Genomic DNA, 4,789 nt, shown 5'->3' with positions numbered 1-4,789 from the left:
ATAACTCAGAATATTACTTTTCTACCTTTACGTCCAAGGATATAGAACTTGTCTAATACTGAGCGGTAGGACATTGCTGCCAGTAAAAGGAGAGGGAGGTGGGTCGGGGGAGAGAGAGAAACAGGAAGGGAAAGGAAGGGAAGGGAAGGGAAGGTCATTTGCTACCTTTAATTTCAAGAAAGCAGTTGAAGTTGTTTAAGTTATATTTTTCTCTAAATATCTGCATTGTCAAAAGCTGGAGCATCCACATAGTAGACACTTATCAGAAGTTTTAGCTTCTGGGACAACCAGCCTTCTCTTCCTATCATCTCCAGTCTCCCATTTGGGAAACTCCTCTTAGCTGGAGTCCTGGTGAGAAACACCAACCCCTCACTAGAGAAGAAGAAGCAATACAATTCTTCTCTCCCTGTCTTGGGTCAGCAAGAAGCTGGCTCGTGAGTTGGGCTCTGCAAGTTGGCAATCAATTCCAGGGTTTGGATCTTGAGAGAATGACGTAATAATGTAGGAACAGAGGTCATTTTCATCACCGTGGTGCCCTGAGAGGGCCAGCCCATGCTTCTGTAATGACCTTTGCTGCAGTCTTTGATGGTCAGCTCTCCCTGGTGATTACCTGTTTCTCCATCTACGCTTTCTCCTCTTGTTGTTTCTATGAGCCCTGAAAACCCTACAATAATCACCCGTTTCAACTAACTTGCTACAAGTCAGTCTTTGGTGCTTGTAAAGATGTCTCCGTCGGAGACCAGTGGGCAGGGCCAGGCTGCATTTAGGATTTTGGACTCTAGAGCTACTAATGGGTAAAAATTCTTTCAGCACAGCACTCATTCTCCAGGGATGATGGAGACCTCCCTGAAAACTAGTGGCAATCAGAACAAAAGGACACACAGGAGTGAATGCTCCTGGATGGTAAGGAGCAGAAAGAAGGCTTCTCAGAGTGGCTGACACCTCGGGAGCAAAGACCTTCTCATCTTCCCATCACACAGAGGCTCAGGACACCAGGGAAGTAAAGACAAGGGACACAGAGGCTGCAAGTATACCTGTCTGGGAAATCCAGGGACAAATGAGGACGCCAGGAGAGACATTTCCTGCAGCCTGTGTAGACTCCAGTGCTGTGTTTTGTCCACTTTGTGGAGCCAGAAAGAATGAAAAATTGATAATAATCTGTTCTTCTGACAGCTCCTGACCCCTCAATGCTCATCTCCAACATGTCAGGTGGGAAAAGTCCACCCAGCCTATAGCCACCACGCCCACCTTCAAGAAGAGTTTCCTAAACTTCATAGGTAAGATTCACCTGCAACTCCAGTTAAAAATGTAGCTTCCCAGGTGCTGCCCCCAGAAATCATGATTCAGAGGGTCGGGGTAAAAGCTGAGAATGATTTTTTACCATGTTCTGCCATAGGATTCTTGTCATCATGGAAGTTTGGGAAACACCACTGTAAAGTCTCTTACCTGATAAAGGTATAACATAGATGCCTAGGAGGGATTTCCCTGGCCATCTGCAGTATCATCACAGAAAAAAGGTGGTTTGAAGGCCAAGAATAGTGGTTCTTGATATTGTACATACCAATATTGTACATGTGACAATATAGATTGCTGGTTCTACTCCCAGAGTTTCTGACTCAGAAGGTCTTGGTTGGGGTCTGAGAATTTGTATTTCTAACAAGTTCTCAGGTGATGCTGAAGCTGCTGGTCCTGGACCACATTTTGAGAATGACTGACCTAGAAGGAACACAATGTCCACAGGTGTTCATGTTGGATGTCAGGCCATGGTAATTATCACTCACCTATTCTCCCAGAGGAAACCCCTCCCCTAATCGATAAACTATTAGAAAAGGACAGGAGATCCTCAATCCAGAATTACATAACCTGAGGCACCAGAGGCCAAGATTCCCCATCCCGCACAATATATCAGACAATAAAATCTAGAATCCCGATTGTGGTCATCAAGTAGACTCACAGATGAAACCCAAATCCTAACCCTCCGGAAACTGAATAAAGTAGGAGGTTGGAGGGAGATGGATGCCTGTACAGAGGCAATGTTTCTACAGTACAGCCTTGGGAGGCCCATGGCAGAGTCAAAGCAAGGAAACTGATACAAAAACACCTGGGCCTTGGGACACATCCCTAGTGCGTCAGGGAGAAGACAGCTGAGAGGAAGGGGAGGGCATGCTGGGGTGGGGACTGGACACAGCTGAAAGAACCAGGCCGAAGCTCCCAGAATGACTCTGCCATACACTGGGGGGATGCCACCACGTGTAGAGTTGGACCATGGAACCCAGTGCATACAATCTACCTTCGGAGGGTTTTGTAAATGCCAGAAAATGCAATGTTCTAAGAACTTTTCATGAAACAAACTCCCTTAAGACACACTAATCCCAGTGAACAGGTACTATTAACATGGCCTTTTACTGATTAAGAAAATAGGGCACAGAAAAGCCAAGGATATTGGTGGAAGTCACAAGATGAGCGCTCACTGGAGCCACATATCCAATTCAGGCCATGTGACTTCAGTGACTCTAGGCTCAACCTCAATGTGCTGCTACTTCTCCTTAACAGAAGATGTATTTTGTGATTATCTGCCACCTTTAAGTTTATATTTTAGCCACTTTGGGTGGGGGTTAGAGGAGGGGGATACAAAATAAAAAAGATACTTTCCCTTCTTTGAGAAAGATTACCCTCTGGTAGGATGGACAGACATACTTACAGCTAGCAAGGCATCTACATCCAGTTAAAGGCTGTGGGGATGCAGAAGAGAGTGTTGAGGGAGTAAATGGTAAATCTTGGAGACTTGGTGATAGAGGAGGCCTTTAATCTAGGCCTTAAATGTATTATAAGCCAGAAAAAAAAAAAGTCCTTGCAAGGTGGGTACTTAAGAGAGAATATCTTGGAGAAAGAAGCACGTGATTCTGAGGCCCTGACCTCATTTTTCAGATTCTCCTTTGCTTTGCATCCCTTTCTGGTTCCCACTATCACCATCCCGCTGGCCTTAGAGGGTAGTAATCTTCAAATATTCTGGACCAGACAGAAAAGACCTTTCTATTAACTCCCCACTGTACAGCTGAGGCCAGGCTGGAATTAAAAATAATGGAAATCAATAAGCCTTTTACTAAATGCTCAGGAGCAGAAACAAGGAAATAAACAGTCCTAATAATATCACAACTTTGTCTAAGAGGGCTTCTCCTTCCACACAGGATCCCTGCGGAAAGGGCATCATGCCTGACGCCTTCTCTTCTTAGACCCTAGTCTCCCTTGAGATAGTGGATATCTATTTTCATCCCCACCTGTTATCTGGACTCCTCAAAGTCTAGACAGGAGATGGAGAATAGTCTTCCCTGGATCTGGTGCCTGTCCTTTCAGGTCTGGCCTTGTATGTTCTAACTCACCTCTCCTCTGAGTAATTAGAAGTGATTGACCTTCTCCTCTGGACTTCCATTTCTTTATGGGCTTTTAAAGAACACCATGGCTACCTTGTCTGAAATCAAGTCTGGACACTGCCATGCATAAATTTGATCCAGGCATTTGATCTTTCTGAGGTTCTGTTTTTCTGCTGGAAAAATTAAGGGTTGGAATGAGTGGTTAGCTCTGTTCCGTTTCTGATCTCTCTATTATTCTAAGGTCGTCCATGGACATGACTCAAGTTGCTCGTAGCATATGTTTTTCCTCAGCAGTAATACATTAAGGGAAATTGCCTGAACCTGAAATGTCAAGTCTATGAGGAGGCCCTGTGTCCCTAAGCTCAAAGACTGCTTTGCTTTTAAAGAACAAGGTTGGGTGAGTAGAACCTCGGCTCTTGGATTCTCTATCTCTATATACATAGTATTTAAAGTACATTAGGTCTAAAGAAATCCAGGAGCCCTTTCTATCTCTGGTAAGCTCAATTGCATGTAAAAACAGCATGGCTGATATAAACACTAAGGCCCATTCATCAGCTTCTCTCTCAGGCTGCAGCGTCCAGTCTCTGAGATAACAAGTTGGATTCAAGCACTTTCCCAGGAACTACAAGCCACGGCTGGGTCATACCAATGGGCCATCAGCATGTATATACAAATGACTCTTAGCCAGCCATTGGTACTCACAAGTTCCTTTTTATATGTGAAGATATACACAGAATTTTAATATGATGATGATAATGATCAGGTTTATGCTCAAAGAGGAAAAGAACCCCAGTGGAAATAAAGAAATGGCTTGAGGTGACCCCACTGACATCAGCAATATCTAAGATTGTATTGAAGGTCATACTATTGCCTGGAGGATTTTCACCATTAAATGGTCTAGAACATTAGATGCTTCTCCTTTGGTGGGAGGAGGTCTGGGAAAACCAGACCAGGAAGACATAGATATAACAGAACCAAGATGGAGATTCCTCTCAATAAAAGTATAGGAGGCATCAAAACTAGGAACCCTGCTTCAGTGGAGAATCAAAGTTAAGAGACCAGAGAGCAGGAAGAAAACATTCAGACTCAGGTACAGTACCAAGGAATCCAAAGGTAGTAAAAGAGAAAAGTAGACCATTGAATGAGATGAAAGAGCAGAAGGTCCTTTGGACAAATACTAGAAAAAAATCTCTATTGTCTGAGATTGGATATTAAGGTGGCCTTTTAACATCCTGGTGGTATGGTACATGGGGCTCATCAAAGATTCTATAAGTCAATCAACCCTACCAAAAATAAGACAATGGGTGTGTGTTTTCTGGGCTTCGTGATATCCTTGGCATCCAGCTGAATTTGGTTTCTATCACCTAAGTTCATGGTATATTAGTTACGTATCCCTGAGTAACAATTTACAAGAAACG

This window comes from Phocoena sinus, chromosome 5 (genome assembly GCF_008692025.1).
Source record: "Phocoena sinus isolate mPhoSin1 chromosome 5, mPhoSin1.pri, whole genome shotgun sequence".
NCBI lineage: Eukaryota > Metazoa > Chordata > Mammalia > Artiodactyla > Phocoenidae > Phocoena > Phocoena sinus.
Note: the sequence above shows the minus strand (reverse complement) of the source record.